A 19,295-nucleotide genomic window follows, 5' to 3' on the forward strand; every position below is an offset into this window, starting at 1 on the left:
AACACACACACACACACACGCACACACACACACACACACACACACACGCACACACACACACACACACACACACACACACACACACACACACACTGACAGACACAGGCAAATAATTACATACACATAGCATATGTTTGAAAATTTCGATAAAGCCAAATGATAATAATAATAATAATACTAATAATAAAGTAAGGATAGTAAAAAATCTACACTAATATACAGTTAAAGTCTAGAGTAGGGTTTTGCTAAGGTCCTGTACTCCCAGACTTTAAGTGCACCTGCCGACGAGCATTTCAGAAATATGTAGAAGAGAAAGAGTTTGAAGGTGTGGGTGGAACTTGTGAATGCTATACGACTACTTTACGAATTTGTCACAAATGAGGAAATCACATAGTAAGAGACAGTTGAGGAACTAGAAAGCTATTTCACAATAGAATCTACAGACACAGGTTGAGATACTATACTATGATACTGTTAATTTATTTGAGAGAGTTCAGTTCATCCTTTGTTGTAATGTTGTGTATGGTTTACCCTCTTTTTACAACAGTGCGTCCTTGTATGGTCCAGACATTTCTCACTCCAAATTTATCTACAACCGCCTTTAATATTAGAGTGCGAGCCGCAGTGAAGTCCTCCCTGATAGTGATTCAAGTGCCTGCTAACCTGCGCTTGTTACGAAAGACTTCCTCCCTTTTCCTATAGCTTACAAATTTCACTATTATAGGCCGTTTCACTCCCGGCCCCGGTCTGCCAACATGGCGAGACCTATCAATATCTTGCACGGCAATGCCAAGGCCAAGTTTATCTTTAAACAACCTGATTGAAAGTTCGTCCGTATTCTCATTCGGTAATTCGGGAATTCCGAACAGACGCACACTTCCTCTACGTTGATATTGCTCCAGAGCATCAGTGCTCCTTTTGAGTTCATCCTGCACTGCTTTCAGATCAATTTCCCTATTTTTAATATCGATTTTAAGTTTATTGATAATCTCACTGTTGAAGTCCAGGGTGGCCTTAAGTTGTTCAGCCACAGCCTTTGTGACACTTTCAGTTATTGCCTCAAGGATAGCCGAGAGAATGTCTTTTGACTGTAGAGCTTCCCTTACCTGCTGAACAATGCTGTCCGCTATCGCTTCCGGCTGCAGGCCCCGCCTCGGTCCTGGTTCCACGGGTGGCCGCATTCCTCTTGTCTCTTCCCATAATTGAATTTTGTTTATATTTACAAAAATCCACTGCACAGCACTGAGTGATGTCGTGAAGTAAACAACACATACTTTTAAAGTTAAAATTCACTATTTTCGTAACGAGTTACGCCTTTACTACACCTGTTAATGTTCGAAAACTGGGAGCACACACACACAGCACTAACAGCGTTCCGCCATCTTGTACGTTCACTCCTCTCAAAGTCAGCTTTGGCACGGTACGGCAGCTATGCTTTTCCTGTACTGTGGTCTGAGTATTGTAGTTGGTCTTGCTTGAACACACACACAGTCGGATTTCTATTGAAACATTGAACAATTCATCCTCTTACCCGACAGGGAGATTCAGGAGGACCAGTAATGTATAAGGATGAGCAGATCGGTGTTGTATCCTATGGAAGGGAATGTTCCCCAGATTATGCCGGAGTATATGCCAGACTTGATACTCATATCAACTGGATGGAACTTCATAGCCTAGGTCATCGGCGAGAAGTTTATTTCAACTGTTTCTTGTTATGGATGTGTATCTTAATATGTAAAACGATGTAACTTTTCTTTATCCAAATGCTTTATCTGTGCATGTATAAACTAGTAAATATTAAATAATTAAGATAAATTCAGGAGTCATAATTTATTTTACTTGCTTGTCGAAAGGTAAGAATCGTATTCTTAAAGTTTAAGCCACCAAACTGCAGTTAAGTACTGTAAGTTGTTTGCGCATCTTTCAATATCGTAACAAGCAAAAAATTTAATCATTTGAAAATATAGACTTTACATCATACGAATAGAATGTCTAACAGTAAATTTCCATCTGGTGTCGGAAAGTAATCCGATTTTCACCCAAAATACTCTATTTAAAATAATAGTCTATAATAACTTTGCCTATTTCAAAATGAGTGCCAGTTCAATAACGTAACAATGATGTTCTTTTGTTTTCACATCCCGCTAAGTACTTTTACGGTTTTCGCAGACGCAAAGTGCCGAAATTTCATCCCACATAGGTTATTTAATGTGCCAGTAAATCTAGATACGAGGCTGGCGTATTTGAGCACCTTCGAATTGCACCGGACTGAGCCAGGCGCGAACCGGCCAGCGCTCTACAGTCCGGTCTACACAGATCGACCAATTCAATAACAATGAATAGACAAAAGCCTGTACGTCCACCACCTAAAATAACTTATAACTAATTCTTAAAACAACTTCACATTATGAAATCAGTTGGGGAAATTTAAATAAATATACCTTATTGTATTCTCTCACCAGAATTAACATTCCTTCCTTCCACACAGTTATCCTCATCATAATGGTTGCCTGGCCATAATTAATACACCCGTTCTTTTCTTCACTTTCCTCCCTCGCAGTGACCAATGCAACAATAGTGTAATTTATGTAAGCTATTTTGCAGTTTTTATTTTATTAGTTTCTATTTGTTTCTTCTACTACATTCCTTCCTGATTTGTCTATGTCCTCTATGTTACTTCTCACGCACACACGGTGTGATAGAACATCGCCAGCTCTGCCTGGAGCACAGTGTCAGCATACAGCAAGCCACCTGGTGACGAATCAGCCTACAACTACAACTCCAACGGTAATGCATTCTTGAATTCAAACGCTCATTATTCAGTGCCATCTTGTGACGAATTAACGCACCATTTCCACTTCTATTATAGCGTCAAAATTTCAAAAAGTCATTCTTTAAGAAGCCTTTCTCGTGGGCAGTCTAGATTTTCTTCTGATGACGCAGTTCTCGGCGAAACGTAAAGAATTTCACCTTATTTTCTCCACACGACATAAGCCCTAAAGCCTATACAGTGTCATGTATATAGAGCGCATTACATAATTGGAAGATGAATTATCATTAAAGAGGATGTTTTGACAGAGTAATTTCCTCAGGTAATATCAGAACTCAAATACATTTTCCAACTATCCATCACAGATACTACAAAGATCAGGGAGATCCACGTGCATGGTTAGAACCGGCTCAGTCGGTTAATACGTTAATATCAGCCCACTTAGTACATATTATGTTATCAATAGTATTATACAATAAACGGACATGGATAACAACATGAAATTAACACCGAAAATTTTAAATGAACTTTCATACCGTTATTAATGCTGTGAAACACAGTCCCCTTCCCCTACCACTTCCAGGAATATGCACTCGTATCCTTCTGTAGGGTTACCAACATAGTTATAGGAATTTTACTTGATTAATTAATGTTTTCAACTAAACAAGCTGAATGTGAAATAAAAATCCACAGCCAATTTCCAATCATACGAGCGGGTCAGGAAAGGAATGAATGAAGCCCCCATATAGCGGCGAGATAGGAATTTTGCCGGCTGCCTAAGTCTGTCGCACTCGTCTGGGGCAATGAGTAATGAATGACAGATTAAATGTAATGATATTGTAGTGTATTTCTGGAATGAAAGATGACAGGGAAAACCGGAGTACCCGGAGAGAAACCTCTCCCATCACCGCTTTGTCCAGCACAAATCTCACATGGAGTGACCGGGATTTGAACCACAGAACCCAGCGATGAGAGTCCAGCGCGCTGCCACCTGAGTCACGGAAGCTCTTACAAGCTGAAAGTACAAACCTATTTCGTTAGCAAGTAGTTAGCTAAAATAATGTTTGGTTCATTAAGCAATAATTAGTATATGCTACATCTGCGACTGACGATTAACCACTCCGTGGTAGCAGCCCTCATCTTGTGCCTTACCCACTCCACGGACTACACGAATCATACTTCCATCTCTGGTATTTAAGAAGAACTTTACAGGCAGGCACTGGAAGTGGACTAGGGGACCGTAATCACACAGGAAGTTGTGCTCATATTCGCTACCACGGCATTGCCCCTTCAAGCTCTAGGTATGCAATACGCTCAACTTTGTAGTTCAAAACGGGGTTGTGATCAGCTGGCGTGGCGCGTGGTTCAAATGAAAACGGAAAGTGAATTGGCACTTATATCTTCGGATTACCAGCGGGTTCACGTGCTCGTGTGATCCCTAACATGAGACTCCCCTATGCTTAAGGGAATAATACACGTGATAGCCGGCCTTATTACGGAATCGAACGATCGGCCTCCTAATCAGTTCATGTGAGCAATATCTGATGTTTGTATGCAAGCGGGGCTTGGGAAAAAACTCAAAATTAAAATTGCCGACTATCAGGTTTGTTTTTATTTTTTTTTAAAAAATCCAATACATGGTATTTCAAGTGAGGCAATACAAATGGTGTCTAACAAACACCAATGAGTTTTTTAACACAGAGTCCGCTATGGTCTGGATAATGGTGTCCAGGATTTTGTTTATTTTTAGGAACTTAAGCGTATCCTTAGGTATTGTCCCTCTAGTGACAATCATAAGACCAATGACTTGCCATTTTGTAATCTCTTACTTCTTTCCGAGATCTTCATTGCATGGTTCATATACGGCCTTTTCCTTCTCACACTCTGCTGCTGTTCATTTTCTTGGAATCTTAAAGTGAGATTAATCACCATAGTTGTACATTTCGACCGGTCGATGACAATAATATCGTCTCGTCCTGTGGTTCCATTTGTGGAAAGACATCGTACTTATTCATAGATCTCCAAGTGTTGTTGTTTACGGAGACTTCCAGCAATCAAAGTACGAACTGTATTGTGCTGATTGATTCTCATCAGCTCTCCCTTACGGCAGAACCCTAACACTTATGGTAAGGTTTCAAACTCGTTACATCTTTTACAACAGGATGTATTAAGGCGCCCTCCAGAGAGAGATCGAACTGGGATGACATTACAGCACATATTAATTGCTTCTGTCCATTGTCCGCATGACGAACCTCCAGGCATTTTCTTTCTTTCAGTGGGAAAAGAACATCACTTCCTTGCCCTTGGATGGTAACGTGCACCCACTTCTAAAGGAATCTTCACGGAGTACTTTTCGGATGAGTTCGGGAAGTGTGTTTCTGAGATGTTCAACTTGTTCCTTGCTAATTGTGATAAACTACTGACGTGGCATTTATATTGTGGAAATAATGATGTATGGTTTCTCAAAAGGATTTTCTAAAATACTAGCATCCGAAAGCACGTGGCATTAACGTGAAATATGATGGAGCTGAGCAAAATCGAGGGAGAGAGAATGAGGACGATTTCCGAATTTATTGTACGGTACATTTCCTGGTCTGAAATCGCACGAAATTCTCCATGGTTCTCAAGTTGCATATTGTATCTCTGACTACTGGCATGGTGCTTTAATGTTGTTGACATCTCCCTTAATTTCTACCCTACAGAAATTAAAATTCCTCTTTAGTTTTTCTCGCTACCCATCTTGAAGTGACATGCACCACATATCCGACGGGACTTCGACTAAAAATTCATTTTTTCGAAATCATCTGCGTTATTATCCGTCGAACGATAAATACGTACATCGAATAAAGGTACAGAAATAACATATTCTTAAACGTTTGTTGTATACAATATTCTGATGTACCTAATTTTAACAAAAATATTTTAGATTAATCTTCCTATAGTACCAAATCTATGTCATTACCATGACATCATATTCACCTGATAACACAATCCTGAGTGAGTAGATTCCAAATACATATCATATCGTACATATCAGTTTGGTTGAAATAAGTCCAGCAGTTTCGAACTTTTAGAAATATACAATCAAATAGATGACCAGACAGACAGACAGACAGACAGACAGACAGACAGACAGACAGACAGACAGACAGACAGACAGACAGACAGACAGACAGACAGACAGACAGACAGACAGACAGACAGACAGACAGACAGACAGACAGACAGACAGACAGACAGACAGACAGACAGACAAACGGAAATGTTCTCCCTCATGTTTCCCCCGTGTTCAGTTACAATAGGTGGGGTTAATTTTCAAGCCGAGCGAAATATTATGCATTTTCTGATTTTCTCCTGTTATGGAGCCTTCAAATAACTGTGGGTCAGCGATGGTGTCCGTCTCTGGCTGCAGAGCATGAAGCCCGTAGGAAACAGTAACCTTCCCCATCATTTGAAGAGTAAGTGAAATTATGCACAGAACAAAAATTATTTGAAATGAACAAGCGTTTAATATATAGTAAACAGATTTCACATAGTGTAAAAGGAAACTGAAAAAAAAACTATTCAGTGATTCTTAACGAGATGCATGTCGAAACCTGCTCCTTGACGAGTGGACTCTAAATATGAAGTATGGTCGGGATATAATCAATAAGAGAAAACTGAAAAACTTTTCTGGTCTTCTTACATCCCCCAATCCTTTCAGTGATTTTTAAATTATGTTTTCTGTTTGAGTCACCAGTCCATAGACTGGTTTGATGCGGCCCTCCATGCCACTCTGTTTAGTGCTAACCTTTTCATTTCTGCGTAACTGCTGCATCCTACATCTGTCCCAATCTGCTTGTCATATTCATACATTTGTCTACCCATACCGTTCATACCACCTACACTTCCCTCAAAAACTAATATTGAACAAGTCCTAGGTGTCTTAAGATGTATCCTGACATTCTTTCTTCTACCGAATTTAGCCATATCTATCTCCTCTCACCAATTCGATTCACTATTTTTCACTCGTAACTCTCACCCTCAACACTTTCTTATAGCTTCCTCAGTCCGTATGTAGCATATGCTCTACATGTGGTTTTGTCTACTTACAATAAAACAAAATAATTTAAGGAAAAGTAATAATGGTAGGAAAGTCAACTCTTGAGTCCTGATGTAGCATATATGATACACGAATAAAACTACTTAGTGAAACACACTATTTTTCTATGGTGAATTTTTAAAAATTATTTGAGCAAAATATAACACATCGAATGCATCAACAGGCTCGGGACTGAAGAGGATAACACTACATTTCAAAATCTTCTATTCTCTTTCTCTCTGAACTAGTTATATATATATCGAAATCTGCCCCTGAATGAGTAGACTCTAATATGAAGTTTGGCTGACATATAATCAATAGTATGCCTTTGCTGACAGGATGTACTGTTTACAGTCCTCTGGTATGGGCTAGAGCAATTTTGTTACTTTCATTGACCTGTCTCAGTCTCATCCTTGGCTTTGACAATATGAAAGTGACCAAGGTATGAGCGATGCTAGTAATGCCATTCCTTATGCAGCCAATACTTGTTATGAATGGTGTGAATATATCGCTCATAGGGTCGGTTGGTGCATGCATTTCAGTGGGCTTGGCAGCCTGATATGTAATAGCAACTTCTGGCGCAGTGAGGAAAGCAACGGAAAACTACCTCACTCCTCATTTCCCTAGTATGCTTTTTCAGTGACACATAGGCTTCTATTACAGCTGTTGGTGGACCTGTAGAGGACCAAACCAGCCTTCGGGCTGAATACCCAACATACATAATCAATAGTGTAAGAGAAAATTGGAAAAAATCTTCTTATGGTCTTCCTCAACAGTCTATTCAGGGATTTTTTAAATGATTTGCATGTAGAAACCTACCCCTGAATAAGTAGACTCTAAATATGAAATTTGGTCGAGATCTATTCAGCCGTTTACCCGTGATGGAACAAATTGACAAACAAGCAAACATACAGACAGACAAACACGAAGCCTAAAAAATTATTAATATGATCTTGAATTGATCCAAAGCGGATAAATGTACCAAAGTATGGCGAAATAAACGACATTACAGGCAGCAGAACCCTACAATTTTATGTATAAGATTAAGGCGTGCAATGTATGATATATTTATTCACCAGATCTGGAATCAGAAATTGAAAAATTAAGCCTATTTCAAGTTTGATTCGATTGTTTCTGACAAAGTGTACCTGCAAGGAGCTCATACAACAGCATGCCCCCATTCCTTTTTTGAGTGACTGTGTAAATGCAGCAGTATCGGAGATGAATGTCAGCGCGCTCCAAATAACAAGCCAGACAATGTTATGACTGGGTAGTTTTAGAGAGTCTGGAAATCGTGATTTAACAGTTGGAAACGCCGGGCTTCCAGCTTTTCCGCTGGTATCTGAAGATGCTCAGATACGCCAGACTCGTCGCGTCGGTAGAATTACAGGCACGTTAAAGAACTTCTGCGGGACTAAATTCCGGCAACTCGGCGTCTCCGAAAAACCGTAAAAGTAGTTAATGGGGCGTACAAACTAGTAACATTATCTTCTTCGTCTCCTTTTCTAGATTTCGGTATACGTGGTAAATCAAAAGAATAGGTTTGCGTGAGTTTACTCACGATTACAGATAAACAACACGATCTTAATACAAAATAAGCAACGGACCCAATTTACGTTATTACACAACTATGTAACCTGAAATTTGGCCCCGGGTTCGATTCCCAGCCGTGTCAGGGGTTTTTAATTGTAAATGATTAATATTCCTGGCCCGGGGACTCGGTGTTTGTGTCGTCCTTAACATTCCTTTCCTCACATTCAACACTTTACACTTCCGCAATTTCCAAATACAAGCAGGTTCATAACATATGGTGCAAAGTAGGGCCAAACGTTCTTTCTAGGTCGACACCCCGAATAAATAATATATTTTTAAATGCAACCTGAACTCCCAATCAGCCTCTCTCCGTCCGATTATGCCTCTCTCAAACTCATCTAGCTAGTCAAGAGACTTGTGGAATGGTCTATCAGAGCATGCTGCGCATTCACTCAACTTAGCTCTGGGGCTCACATTGCACAAACTGCTTATTCAGTGTTTTGCATCTATTAGTGAGGAACGGACATATATACGTATGTCCCCTAGTGGCAGTTCCGCGCAAGAGATCGGCATTAAAGGCAAATGTGACACATTTCAACCTATAACGGTACTGTTTGGCAATTTTCCATTGTACTCACGCGGTTCCTTCTTGATACGCATTTTTTTTTGCAAGTGAGTGCATAGCCAGATTTAAAAAGTAACATATCTTTTATATTTCCATAATCTTGAAGGAACCCTATTGTAACCGACCCTGTTGTTCACGGGGAACTCTCTTCTATAGAACCAAAAGTGGGTGGACTGACGCTACAAATTTTCTATACTAGTTTCGGTGCTCTTTCTTTCCTGAAAGGAAAAGGTTAGATGGTGAGAAACTGTTAATAGGCGAAAATTTGATATCACAGTTTTTAAGAGAGTTATCTAATTTTGCGAGGAAAATTCTTTCTTTGTCTCTCAAACAATGCTGTACACATTTGATAGCCTTTTGATGTCTTGTTCTTCAAAACACTGTAAGTTCTAGAGAAAATGTTTTGATAACTTTTACATTTAAAATGCCAATAATAATACTGTTCTTATAGAGAAATTCCCTTCACTCATAGATAGATGCCTCCTAACTATGAACAAAACAGGGCCGAGAACAGACTACAAAATGTAATGTGGTATGGAGAGAGCTGCGCAGTGAAGAGGAACCTAATTAAAGATATTGGATCTTTCAATCCAGCAATATTTCTCGCTAAAGTTACTGATGTCCCATTAAAAGATGACATAACCAAGGACCTAACATATTCCCTGACAGAATATTCGGAAGAAAATATATATGACAATGGCCAAACCAAAGGCAAACGAAAGAAGAATTGTTATTGAACAGGGGGGTGGTAATTGCCTCAACTGCCTTCAATTACGTTACAAATCGCGTAGCCACCTCGCTTAGTACATTTGCTATCTGCTTGTGCATTTAATAAGTGTTACGTACTATACGTAATGACAGAGTATTTATATATACTACTTCAAATCATTCCCGCTCAATAAGCTTGCAGTGTCAAAGTCACTCCATATACATACATTTGTTAAAAACCTAAGTTCATTTCCAGTGAGGGATGAGACTTTTATTTCTGTCACTTATACACACAGTCTGGTGAGTTTTAAATCAAGGTATCAAAGTCACTCCAACCAGGTCAATTTGTTCTGCCATCATTTATTTTAGGGTCTTTGTAGCAAATATTTTGTCGACATGAAATAGGCTTTTGGGCTTATGCCGTGTCGAAAAAGAAGAAGGTGAAATTCTTTACGTTTCACAGAGAATGCTCTGCGTCATCAGAAGAAAATCTCGACTGTCCACGAAAAAGGGCCTTTAAAACAATGAGGTTTGAATTTAGACGTTACCCAATAGAACTGGAAATGGTACGTTCATTCGTCACCAGATGGCACCCTTAAGGCGTCTCATAAGGAGCCATGTATAGCCGCCATCTTGTGCAATTGACGTCGGGAAAGGCATCCAGCCATAAAACTGAGGTTAGGTCCTTCTATGAGGTTAGGCTTGCTCTCTTTGTTAGGTTAAGCCCCTCCAAGGTAGTGCGTGTAAGGTTAGGGTCGCGCTCTTAGGCGTCAGGAAGGGCATTCGGCTGTAAAACTGAGGTTACGCCCTTCCGTGATGATAGGCTAGCTCTCTTATGCATAAAAAGTTAGGTTAGGCCCCTCCAAGATGGCGGATGTGAGATTACAGTCGCGCTCTTAGCCAGCGTGAGGAGGAGGCCGCTCCCGAGAGCGTGTGGCGGTGGTGGAGGAGGTGGCCTCTGCGGTGAGCCAGTGGCGGTGGTGTGTTCAGAACGTCCACTGTTCCTCTACTATTACCAACAATCAGAATACAATTACACTTGAACTGAATATCAGACGTAGCCTATATATGTAACAAATTTCAGCGCTATTCGCCCAGTGCTTTGAGCGTAGACAACGGGATTGAGCTACAAACAAAGGCTCTATTTCATTTAGAGCCATTGCGCGAATTATTGCACATAATCACTTTTCAGTTCAGTATTTTGAAATAGTCACATGGCAGTTTTGTCTGAAAATGTTTCCGTAAAGTTTCATGAAATTCTGCCCCGTCGTCTAGACGTCATGTATCAACAAGAAGAAAGACAGACAGACAGACAGACAGACGAACGTCTTTTCATATTATTTTATTACAGAGATGCTTGCTGCTTAGTAACGGAGTTATATCCATGGATATGAAATATGAGGTTTATTTTCTTTAAGATTTGCTTAGTGGTACTCGCTTTTTTCATTGAAGAGATCGTATTGCGAGCATCTGATAAGATCAACTTCCAAAGCCATACAACAGTTCATACGAGAGGTATGATTTAGTTGAACGCATAAGCTCACATACATACTAGTCCAACGTGGTTCATAAATAAATTTAACCTTTCACGTCGTCCAGTTTAAGAAATAAAATTCCAGGGGTTTGATCCATTCTACGCCTATAACCACTTACCGGTACAGTTTCCATGTTATTTGCACGTCCAGTTTGCAAGAGAATTTACCGTCAAACGTATCTCTCTAAAACTGATGGTGACGAAGGGCAAATATTTAAGAATTATCGAGTTCGTTGCAAGAACCTAGCAAACCTGATTAAGGAGACTTTTCGATTCGTTGATCGTTTAAATTTTTATTTTTTACAATCGGCTTTACGTCGTACCGACACAGATACATCTTACGGCGACGATGGGAGAGGAAAGGGCTAGGAGTGAGAAGGAAGCAGTCGTGGTCTTAATAAAACTACAGCCCCAGCATTAGCCTGGTGTGAAAATGGGAAACTAGGGAAAACCATCTTCTGGGCTGCCGACAGTGGGGTTCGAACCAAATATCTCCTAAATGCAAGCTAACAGCTACGTAGCCCAACACCCACAGCCACTTGCTCAGTACAACAAAATATATGGGGTAAATATTTCAACATTCGATTATTTATATTAAGAAGAAGAATAGCTCATAATAACATTGTTCCAGAAATCCTTATATTCTGAATTATCTGACTTTCAGGTGTAATCTCTCTGTATTAAAAATGGTTAGTTTTTCAAATTATGGCCTAAATATCCACCCTCTGACCGAGCGCAAGTTTCGGTTCGTCTTGTTATAGAGTTCCGAATATGAACCGATATTCTTCCGTAGTTAGTATTGCTTGAGAAGCTCACAATCCACTTCCAAAGGCTCATGCAGGGTCGTTCACTTCAGCCAAGGCAGGTAAATAACATGACGTACAGCACAGCGCCTCGTAACTCAGAAATACACTCTCATGTTACAAATTTAACAGTCGCTTACCAACTCTTGGGTGTTATACCGAAAAATACCAATAGCGGGGGTCAGGCAATACATATTATACATCACATTAATAACTGATATCTGCAAATCCAGCATATTTCATTTTCGGTTCTGACTGACTGACTGACTGACTGACTGACTGACTGACTGACGTACGTACGTACGTTTACGCCGTCGGTGTTGTTTAGTGCCAGATAAAGAAATGGGCGCTGGTATGGGGCAAAGCGCAGCGTAGCCCATCAGGTACAAACATTAATTTCTCGAAGTGTCGGATAGCTTCCATTTTTTTCTGATTAATGTTATATAGAGGATGGTTGCCTAGTAGTACTTCCTCTTAAAAAAGTAATCACCACCACCACCACCACCACCACCACCACCACCACCTGTCGTCTGATGATCACCCTAGTATGTCCTTGAAGAAAACCCAAGTATTTTTCAGGTTGTCCTCGGATCTCCCCATGCAATGTCACCGCTTGTTTAATTATTTTACAGGTAGTCTAGGATCCTGATGGCCAGAGAAAAAGTTTTTCTTCAAGTTTTACATCTTCCGGGTGATATGAGAATTTCGCCTAGGCATTGAAATATTTCTGCTCGCCTAATTACCCCTGCACCACCTCTAGCCCTTTGAGCGCTGGTTTAATATATTGTCAAATAGTCCAATTTTATTTATTATTATTATTAATAATAATATTATTATTACTACTATTATTATTATTGGCTTAACCATGTTCATCATAATTATTGCTATCGTCTTCATATACCGGAAATGAAGTTAAACGTTTGGACAGTAATTATATCACATCTAAACATAATCATATCAGAATGTCCTAAATTTGTGTTTCAGGTTCCACACAGCCCAGAGCTCTAATTGTCGGAGGAAAGAGGGTACATATCAAAGATTTTCCATTCCTCGTACGTATTAATCAATTCTGATAAATAATAATATAATATCCATGTCTGTGCACAAAAATGCTACAATAAATCGGGCTAACTGATTTGTGTATACTCATATTCAACCGTATCTGTTTCAAAGGAGCAAAATACTGCCCCCATCATGCCGGGCTCAGCTCGCCGGAGAGCGAGGGTCTCAGAGGTGGACCGTTCGCTATCGGCTGTGCAGAAAATTTTAAAGGCAGGAATAGATGAAGGACTAGCGACAAATGAAAGGAAACTAAAATAGGTTTATACATTTATTAAAAACTAACACTCTTCCATTAAAACAATTAAATTTACAAAATCTGGGATTAATTCTTGAAAATCTCTTCTCCTCGTGCTATCGTCTATAAGGGATCTTGATCAAAATAAAGCTCAACGAATGTTCTTGTCTGTAATAACAAAATTAGGGATCATTAATTTACTGTAAAATGGATTGAAAATCAAATTAATATCTGGTATCACACTCTCCTATAATGATAATCAAATTGCTTAAATTAAAATATTCCGTCTGGATTTCATTTTATTTTACAAGAAAATGATCATTTTCTCTTCCTTATTAAAATTATTGAAAAATATTTAATTCAAGAAATTGTGGTTAATAAGTCTTCCTTAGACTTTCCCTTCATCAATTAATTCATTTTTATAATTACTAAGTAACTAAACTTCTCTTAATTCTTATTTGAACTCATATCAACCTAAACTTTACTCGTTTTTATGCAATAAGTGACTGTACAATAACTAATAATTCAGTCTCGTGACATCAATCCACGGACGTTGCCTTCTCTTAATCACTTTAATTTAGTGAATTAGACCCTAATCTACCTTAAATTATAGTAAAATCTTCTAAAGATTCATAATTCATCAAATCACGGACACGCGAAAATAACGTAAATCGGTCAAATTTTGACGCGCACAGTGGAGAATATCATCACAAAATCATCCAAGAATTATTCGCAAAACACAGAATATAATCAAATCACACATCACACATTCACACATAGGTACACGACCATATTATAATATTATTTACACGAACACTAACCCATTATTATTAAATTTTGGATTTATTCCAAATTAGGGAAATCATTCTCTAGATGACAATATCACTTATATTCCAGGTATCGATTTAGAATGTGATAGAGTTGAGGTTATCACTTTTATGCAGAAATTAATTATACAACGATGTTCAAGGGAATCTTTTAAACAGAAATCATCCAGAATAAGCAAGTAAAATACCCACAACACAGGTCAAAATATTAGAATACGCGCTTACGGTACACGAGTTGCGACATTTATTTTTATTCACCTATAATGTCGTGGCTCTCGATTAATCTGCACTCAAGCTCGAAGAAATCATGTCCAGTGACAAATTCCTTCCAAAATGACTCTAATGGATGCATAAATTATCACACAAAATATAATGTCCATCTGCAAGTCATCCTCAAATTAATAGCGCAGTAAAATATACGTATAATTCATCATTACTCCGTCCGGAGGATTGCCATGTTCCAGGCCTACTTTACATAAAGTGAGCACACGATAATTCTTTCCAAGAACAAACCAACATTAAACTGATGACCTTATTCAATTTTAGCCCGTAATTAGGCTTAATTATTTTTATTCATTATTATTATTATATTATTGACCGTGCTTATTCTCACTTGCAAAGCTATCGTACGAAATTATTCAGATGACTCTAAACGAACTAAAGCCCACAGACATGTCGTATAGTCGTAGAATGAAATTTTACACTTAGAAAAACACTAGAACACTGTCCTAATCTGTCTCAATTAATTTTCAAATTATTTCAAAATCACTCAAGATTAACGCGGGGTTCATTTACTTTTATTTCTCCTGCCTTCTAAATTTTTAGGACAGTTGAGGTCTCTTTCGATGACATTCACCCTCATCTCTAACTAATAGAACCAAATACACATTCATTCCAGAGCACAAACTACCTCCCACCGAAGAAAAAAGAATGAAAAGTCAAACTACTGCTAAACTAATAGAAATCTAAATGAATAAGGTAAGGCTACGTTTTACAAACATTTTACAGAAAGATAGAAAGATAAATTCTTAAAGAATACTCATGTGGCTGGTGTTAACTGGATTCTGGCTGATGACCTAGTACGTGGTCACATCACCTTCCATCGAACAAAGTCTAGCCCATGTCCGACGCCTTACATAATTAATGACTCATGGAGGAGCTGAAGGTGCACAGGAAACAGTAGTATTCATCTCGGAAATGGATAGCCATCTTGAAGCCAGCTCGAACCAACGACCTTCCTTCTTCTGAGTTCTCGTAGAAAAGCTGAAACTAACAAAAGTCTTAGCAATAATCCAGGATACACACGCGATGTTTTATAATTTGGAGATGGACACTCATCTTATGACAATCCTAAATAAATCGTAGAGACTTTTTCCAAATGTCTGAATCGAATTTTATTCAGTCCTCGTGCCTTCTCTAATGCAAAGTCTCCCAGTAAAGCAAACGACGTCCAGTCTCGACCGTAGCTGCATTTAGAGTAACGACGTCCAGTCTCTACCGTAGCTGCATTTAGAGTAACGCTCAAATCCAGTGTTCAGAAGTAAAAACCCTCTATAAAATTTCCTTTGGAATTACCATCAATTCACTGTCTTAAGACGTAGGTGTGCCTCTTAATTATATCTGATTGGTGGATCTGTTGCATTCCTGTGAAGGTTGTCATTTTTATTGGCTGCTCTAGTTTCACGTCACTCGACCTTGCATTTATTGATCGATCGTAATCACGCTGCTCACCCGCTCACGTGGTACACACACATGTGTTTGAAGGACACCTAACAGGAATGTCACCCTGCTTCCTCGTTCTCTTGGTAGGTCGGGAAAACCGGTTCGCAGGCGGCTGGTTCACGTTAGCACGGGAGTGTAAAATCTCACCCTCCTGGCGATTAAATAATGTTACAACTCGCTGATGAAGTAAATCATTCTCCCTTAATAAATTATTTCCACTTTTGAAGGGGACAATACAAATGCAGAATATACACTAACTTCGAAGAGGACCTTCTGATATTATAATTTTTTTTGACCGGATCTACAATCATTTGAGTGGATACTAACTCCTTCAAGTGGTTTTATATACCTCAGAGATCAACTGTTTATCCGGAATGTACCACAAAATCAGCTCATCTTCAGTTATGTATTAGCCTTAAGGTATACCACATAGTTTTGAAGTTCATAAGGCAATAGGTATGAAAAGCGTAGTTTTCGGGATGTGAATATACCCTACTAGCATTATTACTGACTGACGAATCGCCGCCATATTGTCTCATTGATTCATACAATGTCAACTAATACGGATATTTACAAAAATTCTTTCACCAGGATCTAGTGCTGCAGTTGGTGAATATTTACGGATGTGAGAGGAACGATCATTTGAAGCAAAAAAAAGAAAACTTCATATGGACATATGCCTTATTTCAAATGGTTTGTAAGACAGAATACACTTGAATTACATTGGTTTTTATGATAGTGGCGCGCACGTATGTGTATTACCCATGCAACCTCTTTGACGTTTCATTTCAGTCTTAGTCCAGCCTTCCTCGTTATTGTCAACTCTTTGCTCGGGATGTATTTCTGCCATTAAACTAGCCCGTTAAACGCGCAGTTCTCCATGGTGTGTTATGAGTGAAGTAGTGCGAGAGTCTGAGAGTGTATCAGAGAGAAGCGTCGGTTAACTGTGTTTGTACATGCGCTGGCTGAAATGCCACACAATCCACACTGCTATGGTAGGGCTCCTGCTGCTGTCGATGAATAAGGTCAGCGCTTTCCGAGACGTCGAATTCCTGATTGTAGTGTGTTCACTAGAGTTTCCAGGACATTGCGTGAAACAGGCATTCTTACAAGTTCCCATTCTTCTTCTGGGCGAATAGTTTAACAACCTGTGTACGAAAAGGTGGTGGTGGTGATTATCGTTTTAGGAGGAAGTGCAACTAGGCAACCATCCTCTATATAACACTAATCAGAGAGAAAAAATGAAAGTGATCCGACACTTCGAGAAATGAAGCTGTCGGCCAAAAGAAGAGTACGGCCACGAAAGGCTTGAAAATGACATACTTCCCAGGTCTCCATATGTAATGCCGCCGGGGTCGGAAAAGAACAAGAGTTGACCAAGGGAGGTCGGATAGGATAGATGAAAGTGAGGAGCCAGGCACAAGTAAGTGAAGGAAATGCCAGCCCCTTACGACATGCGGGGGATACATCCGTGTTATTCTACCTCCCCCACCCACGGGGAATATGCAAGAACAGCAACACATTGTTGAAATGGTGCAGCGTAGTCCTATTACCAGCGCATGGTGACTTTCCTCATGTCCCATGAACACGTGTTTGGCGAACATTACATGGGAAAATCTTGTGCCCATTTCAAAACGTTCAAAATCGTGGGTGCGTAAGACCCACACACCTCAGAGCATTGTGTTTTCTATCAACTCCTACACCATTCAGGGGGTTATTTCCATCCCAAGACGCTGCGCAACGAAACTGTACATCAGCCTGGAACCGGATGATAAATTTAGCGAACGCGTTACCGATACACTACAACATAACCAGCCCTCAAGTACGGATTACGACTGCAGCACGAGTGGTAACCTGGTAACTGCTCTCGTACTGTCCCGGGTACGTGAAGGGATGGAAGCGGAACTGAAGGGAGCATCGCTTCTGAAGTTGGATTCATGGTCTGGTTAAACAGATAGCATATCGACTGAAGCCCCCGAACACAAGGATGTAAATTAGCACACAGAAATTATACCACTTAAAGCTAAGAAGAACTGTCAGCCTGTTCACGCATATTACAAAGGGCACTAGGAAAGTTTTGCTTGTGAGTGAACGCTTTAGACTTTTTCAAAATAATTTCCACCACACTCAATACACTTCTCCATACGTCGAAACCAGTCACTGACCCAACTCTGCCACTTTTCTTCGGTTACACTTTCACACTACTGATCCCATGGTGCCAGAAGCTCCTCGTCGGATGCAAAACGCCGCCCTTTCAGCTTCATCTTCACTTCTAGGAAGAGTGAAAATTCACATGGGGCAAGATCAGGACTGCATGGAGGGTGATCAAGAACAGTCAACCCTGATCTGGCAAGAAAGTCCATTGTTACATTAGCGCGATGTGCTGGAGCATTGTTGTGATGCAAGAGCCAAGTGTTGAGCCGTAACCTTGGACGGAGCTGCTTGAGAGCCTGGATGAACTGAGGCAGACAAGTCTCACTGTACCACTTCGCAGTAACTGTCCTTTGTGTTTCTAGCACAACCCGAGTCAGGATGCCCCGTTTAGTGAAGAATACTGCAATCATCCTTTTCTTCACGGACCTTGACTTTCGCACAGTCACAGGACTACCTTAATTTTCAATCAGCCACACCTTGTTCTGGGATTTTATTGGGACATCGTAATAATAAAGCCAAGTTTCGTCACCTGTAACGATGCTACTGACGTTACGCAAAGTCCCATTTTCAAACTGTTTTAACATTTTTCTGCACCATTTCATTCGATGTGCCCTTTGTTCCTCTGAAAGTGAATGGGGCACCCAAAGGGAACAAACCTTTCTAACATGGAGATGGTTATGTAGAAATGAATGAATAGCTGGTGTAGGAATGTGGAAGGTCTCTTCTACCTGCCGATATGTCAACCGCCTCTCTTGCTGCAACATTTTCCTCACAGATTCAATATATTCCTCAGTCAATGATTCAGACGGTCGCCCAGAATGAGGATCGACTTCAACCCCAAAATTCCCCCTCTGGAACTCTTTGCACCAGCGGAAAATTGTTGTCCGATGTGGACAGTCTTTCCCTAGCACAGGAGTCATTTCCTCCAGACACTGGTCAACAGTTAATCCACAAGCAAAATTGAAGCGGATAATTGCGCGATATTCACCTTTAGACCAAAACAACATCTTAACTTGCTTTCAGTCCCACTGCTTGGTAACAACTGGTGTGAAGGTCATGCCTTTCTGTCTCCTAGACCGGTTTCAATCCCTCTTTTCATCCCTCACCATAATAGGGGTGCCCAGCCAACCGTTTTTGTGTATTGCAAAACTTTCCTAGTGCCCTTTGTAATTTCGCCAGTACTAACTATGGAAGAGTACATGGTGAGGAGAATGTTGAAAACGAGTATATAAGCTCACCGG

Source organism: Anabrus simplex, chromosome 5 (assembly GCF_040414725.1).
Source record: "Anabrus simplex isolate iqAnaSimp1 chromosome 5, ASM4041472v1, whole genome shotgun sequence".
Classification (NCBI taxonomy): Eukaryota; Metazoa; Arthropoda; class Insecta; order Orthoptera; family Tettigoniidae; genus Anabrus; species Anabrus simplex.